General features: G+C 50.5%; 1 pseudogene; it reads right to left on the reverse strand.

Annotated features, from left to right (window-relative positions):
- Positions 1-290: 290 nt before the first annotated feature.
- Positions 291-1,182, reverse strand: LOC112961493 (annotated as a pseudogene).
- Between the last annotated feature and the right edge of the window lie 13,767 nt (positions 1,183-14,949).

A 14,949-nucleotide genomic window follows, 5' to 3' on the forward strand; every position in this document is an offset into this window, starting at 1 on the left:
AACCTACTTTATTACAGACATACTGTGAGGGAGTCAGCTCTGACCCACTGTTGGACACAACTTTATATGGGCACCAGGTGAGACAGAGCAGTGCCAGTAAAGGTGGAATGAATCCAACCACTTGTGTAGCAACATGGTGACAAATAATAATAACAACAGTAATACTAGTAATAATAAAAATAAAGTGAACAAACAGAGCTCAGTCCTCGTATGCGACATAGGGGGAGTCATCTGTGGACAGCAATGGCAATGTTACCACTGCTGAAAAATGTCCATGAAACCACTTTCCTCAGGGCATCTTTCAGCTCCTTGTTCCTCATGCTGTAGATGAGAGGGTTCAGAGTTGGAGGCACCACCACATACAGAACAGTCACCACCAGATTCAGAGCTGGGAAGGAGATGGAGGGGGGCTTCAGGTAGGCAAACATGACAGTGGTGACACACATGGAGACCACAGCCAGGTGAGGGAGGTACATGGAGAAGGCTTTGTGTCGTCCCTGCTCAGAGGGGATCCTCAGCACAGCAGTGAAGATCTGCACGTAGGACAGCACAATGAAAATGAAACACCCAAAGCCTAAATAGGCAGCAGCCAGAGGAATCCCAACTTCCGAGAGGTAGGAGTCTGAGCAGCAGAGCTTCAGGATCTGGGGAACTTCACAGAAGAACTGGTCCACTGTGTTGCCTTGGCAGAGTGGTATTGAAAATGTGTTCCAAGTGTGCAGGAGAGCATGGAGAAAACCACTGGCCCAAGCAGCTGTTGCCATTCTGACACAAGCCCTCATGCCCATGAGTGTGCCGTAGTGCGAGGGTTTGCAGATGGCAACATAGCGGTCATAGTCTATGACAGTGAGAAGACTCTCCTCCAAACAAGAAGAAAATGAGGAAGACCTGGGCAGCACATCCTGAGTAGGAAATGACTCTGGTGTCCCACAGGGAACTGGCCATGGATTTGGGGACTGTGGTGGAGACGGTGCCAAGGTCGAGGAGGGAGAGGTTGAGGAGGAAGAAGTACATGGGGGTGTGGAGGTGGTGGTTGCAGGCTATGGCTGTGATGATGAGGCCGTTGCCCATGAGGGTAGCCAGGTAGATGCTCAGGAAGAGGGAGAAGTGCAAGAGCTGCAGCTCCCACGTGTCCGCAAATGCCAGGAGGAGGAACTCGTTGAGGGAGCTGCTGTTGGACATTTTGCTATCTCCGAGCATGGGGGACTGTGCAAAGAAGAACAGACATTGAGAAGTTAGGAGAGACTTTTCAAGCAAAGAAACCCCCAATGTTACCGTTCTCATATAAGCCCCTACATTGCCTCTCTCTTTACTGAGAGGATCTTTGTGCAGCTCCCGTGCTGGAGCTCCAGTTTGTGCTTGCTGAGTGTGGTGTGATGGGCAGGGTCCTCTGCCCATGGGCTCCAGAGAAGCCCGCCCTGCTGTACAGTTGTGGGAATGGGGCAGTCAGGTGACTAGCTGTGACATTCACAGTTTCTGTCAGGTGAAATCCACCTGTCATGTAGAAGGGCTTTTCAGCATCTTCACTCCGAGTTGTAAAGAATGGGGGTTGATAAACAGAGTTTTAGGGATTTTTTAATATTTTTTATTTTCTTTGAGATGTCCTTGTCACCCCTGGGGAGTGTTCCTCAAAGGTAGAAATCCTTGGCATTTCTACTGAGTCCTGAGAAAAATGGATTCACTGGTGAAGAGTGAGTCTATTAGTCTTGTTCCCAGCTGTCTGGTGCTTCCACCACTTGGAGCTGGAGGATGATCTCTCTCAGATGTTGCCCTAAAAAAACCCAAGCCATTACTGAGAGCAGACGAGTCCAGTTTCAAAGTGCACAGCTCCAACTTTCTCTCCCTTTCTCAGGTCACCTGAGGGAGCTCTCCACACTCCCCTTCTAGCCAAGGACACACAGGGGTCTTTTCAGATGCCCATCTACAGCCTCCCACCACCATCTCCATACTTTCAGCATCTCTGCAGCTTCTTCATTTGTCTCTTAGATATCACAGAGATGTTATGAGACAACTGTGCCTTTTTAGAGGGCAGTTTGCAGCCCAGCAGGACACCACTGGGAAACAAAGGACCGTTAGGACTGAAGATGGGCTCTCCCTAAGGGAGAGTCAGCTCATTTCCCAACCCCAGTGCTCCACAGTTCAGAAGGGGGCTGGGGCAAGCTCATTTCCATGCAGACCCCTCTGTCATGCAACTTCCAGTATTGGTGTCTGAACCCCACCCCTGAGAGCCTGAGAGCAAGAACAGGAGCAGCACGGACAGGAGGAGAAAGAAGTATGCAGCAACACTGTGATCCTGCTTCCAAGGGAGGCAGGGAGGAAAGCTGTACCCATCTGGGCATGCCACCTCGCAGATGGGGACATTGCAGGGCAGTCGCTCTCAGCCCCTTTGTCAGGCAGCATGAAATGGACCCATAGCAGGAGAGATGCCCCTCTCCTCTGCTGGAGGTCTGGCTGCAGAAGACGCAGCTCATGCTCTGGACTCTATGGCTGTCAGGGCAGAAGCTCTACCAGGTGGGAGAGGAGACACGGGGGGCTTGCTCAGAGGAAGGTGTCAGCATAGGAAGGACTGACTGTGACATGCCCAAACCATCCTCCCATGATGTTTCTGCTAGCACTTCCCTCTTATTCACTGCCCATCTCTGCTGCCTGGAGCTGTCCTTGTGGGGACCTCTTTCTCTGTCTCAACATCTTTTCCCAATCAGTGCTCACAGACCCTGTCCCACCCTGAGTGTGCTCAGTTCTACCCTAAGGAAACCTCCTGGGACAGGGCACTGTCCAGGGGCATTACTGTACATGCAGGTCCTGCAGGTCAGATAAACTCCTAGGAGGCCCCAAAGGTGATCCTAATGCTGTCTGTAGGCTAAGGGGAGGATGAAGCAGCTTGCTGAGGGTTCTCACAGAGCTATTAATCTCTGAGAGTGAAGGTTTAGGACTCCCCGTTCCTTGACCAAACAGAAAACTCTTACTTTTTTTCTCACCGCCAAAATTAGCAAACTGAAAGTGCAGACACCTGAAGGAAAGCTCCTTCTCTTGCAAGCACCCCTTCTCTTGATACTCCTCTTGAAAAGGCTCCTTGGACATCCCCTGTACATTAGCTAGAGCTCTGAGCAGTCCTGACCCACGCAGCAACCTCTCAGCAGGAGAATGAACCTGCCCTGCTGAAGGTCACTCCTTCCACCCAGAGCTTCATCTTCCACTGCAATTGGGAGTTCCCCGGGCAGGCTGAGTGCTGACCCTCGCAGGCGGCAGAGTCACTGCCCTGGGCACACAGTACCCTGGGGCACAGGGACACTGCTTTGAATTACAGCCTTGGGCAGACCTGGGTGCACATCCCAGCTTCACAGCCCTGCAGGGTCCCTGGGAGAAGGTAGCAGGATGCCCTGTCCCTGTGATGGTGTGGCAGGGAATCCCTGCTCTGAAGTATCTCCCCCTCCTCTGCAAAGGAGAAGCCATGAGAGTGATCCTTAAAAAGAATGATAGGACTCGATGGGTTTCAAGACCTTTCCAGGAACCTCAGTAGCATTGCCCTGCAGCCAGAGACTTACCGTGTCAAGGGCTGTGAAGATTTCTCCCACAAGGAGCTCTCCTCTCTCCTCCCACTCCACACTGCCTTCCACTTGTCCCTGTCTTCTCTCATCTGGCAGCAGCAGCAGGCAGTGCCTGGAGCCCTGCTGCTCTTTGCAGAGGAGCTGCTTCTGCACACAGCTGTCTCTGGGCAGTGCTGCTTGGTTGCCACGAGCTCCCTTCATTCCCGGAGCCTGGCCCTGCTCAGGAGCAGAGGACCAGTTGAAATCATGAATTTCTCTGTCCCTTGTGCTCCCTCCTCCTGGGAAATGTTCACTGGAATCAAATAAAATAATCACTGGTGGTCCCTGTCTAAACACTGAAGGAAGACTGATTCCAGCATTGCAATTTGTCTCATCAGAGGATGGTTATCTATGAAAGGTGGAGATGTCCCATTCTGGTAGCCCCAGTTCCCGTCTCTTAACAAGGCAGGATATCTAGATGGGGACAAGAATACAATTTGTTTTCCCATCGTTCAGGAATTGATTCAGATGAGTCAGTTTGGGCTTCTCAGGCTGTTTTGGGAACCAGATCCTTCCTGTGAGCTCCACAAAACAAACAAAAAAAACCCCACAGGAGGTGGCATTTCCCTCTCCCAGGCAGAAGTGAGCACAGCATGGATGTTTGCATGCAAGATCTTGGTCTAGGCTCCCATTATAATCACTGGAGATGGAGGGTGGGAGTCACTTGCTCACACACAAACACCTGGTGACATTGGAAGAGACAGAGGTGGACCAACACATGTGCCAGAGTCTTCTTGCTCCTATGGAGCAGCTATGACACCCCCATCTTTGTAGAGCATGAGTTGGGGGCCAGGTGGAGAACTCCCTTTTCCATCTGAAATGACACTAGATGCCTACTGCAACTAGAGCTCCACTCACTAGGAAGCTGAGATACATGCAGATCACAACATTGCCAACAGTTGATGTCATCCAGTGTGGGCACTTGATTCAGTGACATAGAAATAGGCCTGCAGGGCCATGTCGGATGCCTGGGGGGTCCAGCACAAGCACAGGTCTCTAGCAGATACACCGTGGGACCTCTAGGAAAACCATGGCCCTTTGGGGTGGTTACTGGGCAAGTGCCCCAGGGCAACTCCGGTTTCCTACCTGTGCCCAAACAAGCAGATGCCACCACTGCCTTTAGGCCAAGTCCCTCCAACCTACAGCCAAGTGTGCTTCATAAATGGGAGGGGCACATCCCAGCAAGGTCTCTGCTCTAGCCTCTGCACCCTTAAAACCTTCTAGCTTTCCTCCTCCTGAACCTCTTCTCACCCCCAGATGATACGAAGAGGGACTGGGCTAATGATGACCTCAGGGTGCCAAATCACAGGCTGCCCAGGCCCAGGGACTTCTTCAGTGACACCTTGTCCTGCTTGGAGATCGGTTCACCTCTGTCACAGGCCCCAAGGCGCTACAAGTCAGCTCAGGCAGCCAACCCCTCTCCTGCCTTTCCTGTACAGCCCAGCTCTGTTTCTCCCTGGCCTTGGGCACTGCAGGGTTTTCTCTCTCAGTGGGAACCTCCTTTCACCATTACATTGCCACCTGCTATCTAGGCCAGCGTGGCTCTGCTCTGAAGTGGGGCCATTGYGCACACAGTGTCTTTGGCTCTTGCTAACAGGTTTAACCATTGCAGATCTGTTCTCTGTGCCACAGCTGAGGATTTGCAACCCCAATATACACAAGTGCATGCCGCCTGGGCCACAGAGAGGAGCAGATGGAGATGCACAAGCTGCCACAGGACTGCAACAAGGTTGGAATAACTGAGATGAGGTGGGATCACTACCATAACTGCAGGGCTGTGATGGCAGGGTACAAGCTCTGCAGGCAAGACTGTTAGGGAAGAGGAGCAGGGGGGATGCCCTTGGTGTGAAGGGACAGCTCAGATGGATGGGGCTCTTGCATGGGATGGACAAGGGTTTGGGTGAGTGCTTGTGGTGATCATCAGAGTAAAGGTGATGTTGTGATGGGAGTTACAGACCACCCGATGAGGGTGAGGAGGTGGATGCAGTCTCCTTTAAGCAACCTGAGGAAGTCAGTGGTCACAGCGCCTGGTTCTTCTGGGGGGACTTTAATCTCGCTGACATTCATTGGAAGGGCAAACAGCAGGGTGCAAGCAGTCCAGGAGATTTCTGGAGGGTGTCAGGGACAGCTTCCAAGCACAGCTCCCTGATGGGCCAAGTTGGGTGACGCTCACCTGGATGTGGTACTCACACAAGGAAGCACTGATCAGGGATGTGATAATCTGTGGAAACGTTGGCTGCAGTGACTATGGAATAGTGGAGTCCCAGATTGTGAGGGCAATGAGGAATACAATAAGGCATTATGATAAGTTGAGTAGACAACTGGGTGGGTAAAAAGCTGGTTGGATGATGGAGCTCAGAGGGGTTTTTTTTGAATGGGTCATGCTTTACCAGGAAGCCAGGTAAAGGTGGAGTGTGCAGGGGTCTATACTGGGACCTGTCCTGTTTGACAGGTTCACCAGTTACCTGGAGGATGCAACTCTCATGACATTTGTAGATGACACTTAGCCAGGAGGAACAGTCATATGTTTGAGGGCTGCCATTCAGGTGAGCCTCAGCAGGCAGGAGGAATGGACTGTCAGAAAATTCAACAAGGACAAATGCAGGTCCTGTGCCTGGGGTAGACCAATACTCTGCAGTGATATGGGCTGGGGCGTGCTCTGCAGAGAAAGGACCTGGGTGTCTTTGTGGGCAGTGAGCTGAACATTAGCCAGCAGCATGGCCTGGAAACAAAGGAGGCCACAGCATCTTGGGCTTCATGATCAGGAGCACAGCCAGGAAATGGAGGGAAGTGATTAACCCCCTTACTCAACACTTGTTAGAGGCCATCTAGATACTGCATCCCGTTGGGGCTCCCTGTAGAAGAACGCTTTTGATCACATGGAGTGAGTCCAGTGGCAGGCCCCCAAGGTGGTTGGGGGCTGGAGCACTTGCCCTGTGAGGACAGGCTGAGGGAATGGGTTGGTTCGGCACAGAGAAGGGAAGGTTTTGGGGGGGACTCATAGCAGGTTCCCAACTCAAGGTTGCCACTGATAATGAACAAGGTTTTTACAGGAATTCATGGCAGGAGAATGAGAGGCAACGGCTATAAGCTGAAACAAGTGCAGTCAAAATTGTATAGAAGGAAGAAAAATCAATGAGGACCATGAAGCATTTGAAGTGGGGTCCAGAGGGGTTATGGACTCTCTGGTTTTGGAGGCCTGCAGGACGCAGCTAGACAAAGCCCTCAAGAACTTGGTGTGAATTCGATGTTGATCCCTGTGTGAGCAGGGAGTTGGACTAGAGAGGTCCCAAGGTCCCTTCCAGCCTGAATGATTTGGTGATTTTGTCATCTCTGGTGATAGCCACTGCAATTCTTGCAGGCAGCAAATCCTTTGCTGCACATGGGTTAGCACCTGACATGGCCTCCCCAGAGCCAGCCCCTCCTAGTGCTGTGAGGTTGCCTCTTGGGCCTGAAAGGTTTTCAGTTCAAGGTTTCAGTATGAGTGACTGCTTGTCCTCAGTGAGCCCTCTTCACAGCCTACAACACCTGTACATTACAACACAATACCAAATGAGTGTGACATATGCAGAAAATCATGCTGTGAGGGTGACTGCACTCTAACATCCATGAAGTCCTTTGCTGATCCAATAATATCCAAGAGGACTGGAAGAGCCTTAAACCTCCTAGGCACACTTAGGTAATGTTGACTTTGTCACTATGTCAGTCTGAGGGAGTCTGAGCTGCGTTTGTTCAGCCTGGAGAAGGGATGGCTTTGGGGACACCTAAGAACAGCCTCCCCATGCCCACCAGGACCTCACCAAGAAGATGGAGCCAGGTTCTTCACCACTGTGCGTGATGGGAGGATGAGGGCCAATGGGCATTAGCTGAAACAAGAGCTGTCAGGCTGGGTGTAAGGAAAAACATTTGACCCATCCAGACAGCCAAGCACTGGGGCAGGTTGCCCTGAGAGGCTGTGCCATCTCCATCCTCAGAGGTTTTCAAGTCCTCAATGAGTAAAGSCCTGAGAAATCTGGACCTGATAGCTGACTGTGCTGTGGGAAGGAGGTTGGGGTCCAGATATCCTGAGGTCCCTTCTAGCCGGAAAGATTCTGCATTTCCTTCCACACTGCATCTTCTCTTTTGACATTAGGGAAAACATTTAGCTTCACCCGTGACCATAGAAGTAGGTCAGACACAAATATGACCMWATCAACTGCATGTTCCCTGTCCTGCTCCAGTCAGAGTCATTCAGSTTCAGGACTGCTTGGCAGCTACCCCCAAATAGTCATGTTTTTTCTTTTGCTTCACCTTTTATTCCATTTTTCCCTCTTTTCCACCTTCCAAGTTCTTCTCCTTTAACATCCTGATACCCTCCCATGAAGTCAGCCAACCCGTCTTTACCCTTTCCCCCTTGACCCTGGATTTGCTTGCTTTGTACATTCACTTGGCTTTTCTGAGATGCTTGCCATGGTGATGCCTACCTTTGCCAGCAGTCCCTTTAAACAACTACNATACTGCATCCCGTTGGGGCTCCCTGTAGAAGAACGCTTTTGATCACATGGAGTGAGTCCAGTGGCAGGCCCCCAAGGTGGTTGGGGGCTGGAGCACTTGCCCTGTGAGGACAGGCTGAGGGAATGGGTTGGTTCGGCACAGAGAAGGGAAGGTTTTGGGGGGGACTCATAGCAGGTTCCCAACTCAAGGTTGCCACTGATAATGAACAAGGTTTTTACAGGAATTCATGGCAGGAGAATGAGAGGCAACGGCTATAAGCTGAAACAAGTGCAGTCAAAATTGTATAGAAGGAAGAAAAATCAATGAGGACCATGAAGCATTTGAAGTGGGGTCCAGAGGGGTTATGGACTCTCTGGTTTTGGAGGCCTGCAGGACGCAGCTAGACAAAGCCCTCAAGAACTTGGTGTGAATTCGATGTTGATCCCTGTGTGAGCAGGGAGTTGGACTAGAGAGGTCCCAAGGTCCCTTCCAGCCTGAATGATTTGGTGATTTTGTCMTCTCTGGYGAKAGCCACTGCAATTCTTGCAGGCAGCAAATCCTTTGCTGCACATGGGTTAGCACCTGACATGGCCTCCCCAGAGCCAGCCCCTCCTAGTGCTGTGAGGTTGCCTCTTGGGCCTGAAAGGTTTTCAGTTCAAGGTTTCAGTATGAGTGACTGCTTGTCCTCAGTGAGCCCTCTTCACAGCCTACAACACCTGTACATTACAACACAATACCAAATGAGTGTGACATATGCAGAAAATCATGCTGTGAGGGTGACTGCACTCTAACATCCATGAAGTCCTTTGCTGATCCAATAATATCCAAGAGGACTGGAAGAGCCTTAAACCTCCTAGGCACACTTAGGTAATGTTGACTTTGTCACTATGTCAGTCTGAGGGAGTCTGAGCTGCGTTTGTTCAGCCTGGAGAAGGGATGGCTTTGGGGACACCTAAGAACAGCCTCCCCATGCCCACCAGGACCTCACCAAGAAGATGGAGCCAGGTTCTTCACCACTGTGCGTGATGGGAGGATGAGGGCCAATGGGCATTAGCTGAAACAAGAGCTGTCAGGCTGGGTGTAAGGAAAAACATTTGACCCATCCAGACAGCCAAGCACTGGGGCAGGTTGCCCTGAGAGGCTGTGCCATCTCCATCCTCAGAGGTTTTCAAGTCCTCAATGAGTAAAGSCCTGAGAAATCTGGACCTGATAGCTGACTGTGCTGTGGGAAGGAGGTTGGGGTCCAGATATCCTGAGGTCCCTTCTAGCCGGAAAGATTCTGCATTTCCTTCCACACTGCATCTTCTCTTTTGACATTAGGGAAAACATTTAGCTTCACCCGTGACCATAGAAGTAGGTCAGACACAAATATGACCMWATCAACTGCATGTTCCCTGTCCTGCTCCAGTCAGAGTCATTCAGSTTCAGGACTGCTTGGCAGCTACCCCCAAATAGTCATGTTTTTTCTTTTGCTTCACCTTTTATTCCATTTTTCCCTCTTTTCCACCTTCCAAGTTCTTCTCCTTTAACATCCTGATACCCTCCCATGAAGTCAGCCAACCCGTCTTTACCCTTTCCCCCTTGACCCTGGATTTGCTTKCTTTGTACATTCACTTGGCTTTTCTGAGATGCTTGCCATGGTGATGCCTACCTTTGCCAGCAGTCCCTTTAAACAACTACCTCCTTTTTTTATGTGCAGTGTCCTGCAGGTCCTCCTGTTGTTATCCTGTCAGAGGCACCACAAGACAGGATGAGCCATCTGCACACACTCATTTACAGCTGACACAAGGGAGCTTCAGTCCAGAGGGGCCTTGAGAAACTTGGGGATTTGGCCAACAGAAACCTCATGCTGTCGTACAAGGAGAAGTGGTAGGTCCTGCATCGGGGGACAGAACAGCCCCTGCATCAGGTCAGGCTGGCACCTGACCATCAGAGGAGTGACCCTGAGGAGAAGGGCACGGATGTTACAAGGGATGCCATATGAGCCAGTGGTACATGCTCACTGCAGATGAGGCCAGCTACATACGAGGCTGCTTCAGGAAGCGTGTGGCCACCCAAACAAGTGGAATTATTATGCCCCTTGACTCAGCCCTGGTATGGCCACATCCGGAATATTGTGTCCCAGTGTGGACTGCCCAGTGCTGGAGGAACGGGGAGCAACTGGAGAGGGTCCAGAGGAGTCTTCCAAGATGGGGTTAGTGTCCTGAAGCACAGCGCCTGTATGGAGAGGCTGAGGGACGTGGGCTTCTTCAGCCTGGTGAAATGGAGGCAAAGGGCGGTACAGTAGTAGCCTCCAAGTGCTTGAAGAGATCATGAATCTTTTCTTGGTAGAGGGAAACAGCATGAGAAGGGGAAACCAGGCTAAAATGGGAGCTCACAACTCAGCTCCAGGGCAATAAGGCAGCATACAAGAAGCGGAAAGAAGGATATGCAGCAAAGGAGGAATTCAAAAATATTGTCCAGTAAAGTAGGGATGGTGTTAGGGAAGCCAAAGCTCTCAGAGGGTACACACTGGCAGGGGACATCAAAGGCATGAAGAAGAGCTGCTACTGCTTCAGAAACGGTAAAGAGTAAAAGGAAAACGGTGGCACCTTGCTGAAGGGGGCAGAGAATCTAGTAAGAGCAGATGTAGGGAGGTCTGAGGAGCTCAGTGCCTTTTTGGCTTCCATCTTCACCAACAAGGTCTCCCGGGCTGTTGTGCCTAGAGTCAGGGCTGCAGAGGAGAAAAGCAACCAACAGTGCATGAGGGTTGAGTGAAGGATGACTTGCAAGAACTCCAGCCCTACAAGTCAGTGCGCTTGGAATGGCTGCACCCAAGGACACTGAGAGAGCTGGCCGCTGTGATAGCAAGGCTGCCCTCTGTCATCCTTGAGTGGTCGTGGAGATGGGGTGAGGTCCCAATAACTGAAGAAAGGCAAACATTACATCCACTCTCAAGAAAAGCCCAGAGGGCAACTCAGGGAATGACAGGCCGTTCAGCCTCAATTGGTTGAGGAGTGTGTCATGGAGTGAGTCCACTCATTTCTGGGCACATGAGGGAGAAGAAGGTGATAGGGAAGAGGCAGCATGGATTTGCCCAGGGTAAAGTGTGCCTCACCACCTGATTGCCTTCTAGGATTGCATAGCTCTATTTGTGTTTGGAGAGCAGAAAATGTCTTTCAACTTGATTTGAGCAAGGTGTTTGACACTGTCTCCCACAATATCCTTGTGGAAGACAATTTAGAAATGTACCACCTAGATGGGTGGACAACCAGATGACTTGATTAGTCACATGGAAGAGGCAATACTCACTGTGCTTGTTGAGGACAAAAAAACTGCAGGGGACTCCAGCCATATGCTTGAGGGCTGCTATTCAGAGGGACCTAGACAGGCAGGAGGAATGGGCTGTCAATACATGGAGTCCAGGGCATGAGCCACCTCCTCTGCACCCAGACCTCTTCAATTCATGTTAGAACATTTCAATCTAGAAGTGTAGACAACCGGATGGGTAAAAAGCTGCTTGGATGACCAAAGGCTCAGAGGGCAGTGGTGAATGGGTAGTACTCTTCCTGGAGGCTAGGGAGAAGGGAAGCACCACTGATCTCTCCAGGAACTTGTCCTGTTTATCATGTGTATCAGTGACATGGAAGAGGCAACACTCATCATGCCTGTAGATGAGGGCTGCCATTCAGAAGGACCTAGACAGGCAGGAGGAATGGGCTGTCAGSAACCTCATGGAATTCAACAAGGACAAATGCCAGGGCTTGAACTTGCGATAAACCAACACCCCACTGTGTCACAGGCTGGGGCCTGAGGGCCTGGGGAGCAGCTCTGTGGAAAAGGACGTGAGGGTGCTGGGGGACAGGAGGCAAAACATGAACCAGCCGCGTTCCCTGGCAGCAAAGAAGGCCAGAAGCATTGTGGGCTGTATGAGCAGGAGCACAGCCATGAGGTGGAGGGAAATGGTGATCGCCTTCTAGTCAGTATTCATTAGGCCGCGCCTAGAGCCCTGCATCCAGGTTTGGGGATCCCACTTGCTCTGTGAGGAAATGGTGCTGGTTCAACTTGGAGAAGAGATGTCTTTGGAGGGATCTCATAGCACCCTTCCAATGGCTACAAGGAGGTCATCCATAAGATGGAGCCAGGCTCTTCACCAGGGTGCATCGTGGGAGAACAAGGGACAATGGTCATAAGTTGGAAAAAGAGACGCTCATGCAGGAGATAAAGAAAAGCTTTTCCATTACAAGGATGGTCAAGCTTTGGAAGTGGTTGCCCAGAGATGCTGTGCAGTGTCCTGCCTTGGAGGTTTCCAAGACCAGACTGGATGAAGCCCAGAGCAACCTGCTCTGACCCTAGAGCTGACCCTGATGTGAGCAAGGAGATTGGACTAGAGAACTCCTGAGGTCCCTTCCACCCTGAAGGAGTCCATCATTCTTCCCACTCTCGACCTTCGCTTGTGGATGTCAGGGAAAGCACGCAGGTGCCCTGTGACAGTGGAAGCAGGCCAGCTTTCTTGTCTTCCTTCAGTCAGAATTCTTTAGATGCAGGGCTTCTTGGCAGGAATCCCCAAGACAGCCCTGATTAATCCTTGGCTTCACTTTTAATTTCTTTTTTTTTTTCTTCCACCCCTCCTAAGTCTGTCTCTTTTACCATCCTGATCCCTTCTCATACAGCCCACACCACACCTGCTCATCCTTAGCTCATTGGCACTGTTTTTGGTTTTGTTTTGTTCTGACACAGAGGAGCTTTGGTCATGAAGGATCTTGAAAAACTCGGGTGATTCAGACAACAGATACCTCATGAAGATTTACAAGAGAAGAGTCAAGTCCTGTGCCTAGGTGGGAATAACCCCATACATGAGGAGAGGTTGAGGGATCTGGTTTTCTTTAGCCAGGAGGCAAAGGGCAGTATACTATTAGCCTGTGACTGCTTGAAGGGTGGTTTCAGAGATAATAGAGATTTTCTTGGCAGTGGGAAAAAGCATGAGAAGGGGAAAGAGCCACAAAGTGCATCTTGAGAGGTTCACACTGGACTTCAGGTCCAAAGAAGGTCACTTGTAGGGCAGTGCTGTGGTGCAACAGGTCACCCAGAGGGAGTCTGTGATCAGCCCCTGCCTTTGTGTTTCAAGGAAAAGCAAGBGAGGACAGGAAGACATCAGGAGAGGTGGGGACATCCCAGCGTGAGAGCAAGGTGGGGAAGCAGTTTGGGTGTTTACAGTCTGCAGGGAAACAGGCACAGGCATGGGAAAGCATAGGCCAGCCTGTGATGGAGATGACCCAGAGCATTGCCAAGGCTGAAAGCTCCCAACACAGCTAGGTCTTTGTCCTTTTGGCTATTGCTGGTGTCTCTGACACTGAGGCCCCCGAGAAGACGCTGTTTCCTTGAAGCACTGTGGCCTTGCTGCCTCCTTGTCCCTTGGGAGCTCAGGAGGTGCCGTATCATGGTCCTGCACTTGGCATTGTGCACCCACACCTGCAAACTGCCCCCAGGGAGAGCCCTGAGCAATGCAGGATGGAAAGCATCACCCTACCCAGGGGCTGGCTGTCAGGGCCTGGTCACTCTGCTTGATAACACACATCAAGGTTGACTTGGCATCACAGTCACCCTCACATTGCCTTTGCCTACCTGCAATCAGGGCCTCCAACTTTCTGCTCTAATCAGCCCCTGGGGAGCCTTTGTTGGTAAGGGCCCTCAGTGGGACCCATTATCTTTCCAAGAAACTTGGGATTTACTTCGAGACGTTTCTTCAGTCTCTTCTCAGCATCTGAGGTTCATGGGCTAAGCACCAAATACACCCAAGGGATCTTTAAAACACAAAAAACCCTAAGGAGCCATGCCTCTTTCCATAATTTTCTTCAGTTTGTCAATTCTTGTGTCGCTAATTGGAAAGTTTGCAGCAGTGTATTGAAATTAGGCAGATTTCAATGAGCGCCTGAAAAAGAAAGATGTCTGCTTCTTAAGCTTTCTTTGTTCTTCAGTTTTCAGAATAAGCGATACCCACATTCTCCAACTGATATTGATCCAGAGCGTCTCCTAATGAAGTCTGGACATGTAGGAAAAGCAGCGTTTTTGATAGGAGACATGTATGGAGAACCTTCCTCCCCAGCTCCCCAGCCCTGCCATTTCCCTCATCAGCCACTGGGGACTTCACATCACTCCTGTTAAAATCTAACCTTTTTCCACTCAAGTCTCTAGCTCATGTGCACCAATTCCCACCTGCTTTCCTTGGAGAACTAGCTGCAAACGGACAAAGAAGGGTTGTCTTAATTGCAAACAAACAAAAATAAAATTTGGAACAGTTTAATAAAAGATAAAAGACACTCCTCAGTTGTATGTCAAGTCCACGCTGCCTCCAGTGAGGTCCGCTGCCCACAAGACATAACCTGCCTTGAAATGTTTTCGACAGATAGATAGGAAAGGATAGACACAACAAAGGAGCTGGCTAAAGAGACAAGGAGACTGCTGAAAGACGAGGCAAGCTTCAGACTCGCAGAAGCTCAGAGCAGCAACTGGAGAGTTGAGAGGTATCTGAATGGATAATAGCAAGGGGAGGAGGAAAACTGGAAACTGCATATGCCCAGATCGTCTGGTGCAAAGATGACTTTAGAAATGATCAATTTAATCAGATGATGTGGAAATATGTGAGAGAGCACTGAGATTACATCCACAGCCTAATAGACAGAGCAGTGGAAACACAAGATCAAGGGCAGATCAAGATTTCTTCTCCCCAGATTCATATCCTTCCTGAAGATTTCCACTATTTCATCATAGGAAAACATTGACATTAAAATCAGCCAATCATTTGAGCTGAGGAAAGTGTGCTCATATTTTTGAAATGTTGAAAACAGTTCTTCCCCTTTCCAGGCACAGCTCAGGGGTCCAACCACAAGCACCCAGTGGCAATGGGAGA

The sequence above is a fragment of the Apteryx rowi genome, unplaced genomic scaffold, assembly GCF_003343035.1.
Source record: "Apteryx rowi isolate R43461 unplaced genomic scaffold, aptRow1 scaffold_1322, whole genome shotgun sequence".
Classification (NCBI taxonomy): Eukaryota; Metazoa; Chordata; class Aves; order Apterygiformes; family Apterygidae; genus Apteryx; species Apteryx rowi.